We start from the raw sequence: 597 nt of genomic DNA, 5'->3' as shown, positions 1-597 counted from the left end.
TGGGATGGGGAAGGGATGGGGACTGCGGGGTCTGGGGGACAATGTCCTGGGGGACAAGGAAGGGGTGGGGACTGGAGGGTCTGGGGGACAGTTCCTATGGGATGGGGACTATGGGGTCTGGGGGACAATGTCCTGGGGACACGGGGACTGTGGGGTCTGGGGGACACTCCCCTGGGGGTCAGGGACAAGGACTGGGGTCCTGGGGACACTCTTCCTGGGGGTCAGGGAAGGGATGGGGACTGTGGGGTCCAGGAGACATCCTTGGGGACAGGGACTGTGAGGTTCGAAGGACACTGGCCAGGGAGACTGGGAAGGGACAGAAACCACTGGCCCGGGGACAGGGAAGGGATGGGGACCATGGGATCGGGACGACGCCGTCCTAGGGGACAGGGACCATGGGGTCCAGGGGACAATGGGGACAGGGACCATCGGGCCTGGGGACCACAAGGTTATAGGAAACCTCACGGGGGACAGAGAAGGGACACGGTGCTGCGGATGGAGACAGGACGGTGGGGTCCAGGGGACACTCCTGGGGGAGGTGGGGTGTGACAGAGGGGCTGTGGGGGACCGGGGGGCCCCACCGTCCCCACCCTTCCC

Source organism: Charadrius vociferus, unplaced genomic scaffold (genome assembly GCF_000708025.1).
Source record: "Charadrius vociferus isolate BGI_N301 unplaced genomic scaffold, ASM70802v2 scaffold89, whole genome shotgun sequence".
Classification (NCBI taxonomy): Eukaryota; Metazoa; Chordata; class Aves; order Charadriiformes; family Charadriidae; genus Charadrius; species Charadrius vociferus.
This window is presented reverse-complemented; position numbering follows the sequence as displayed.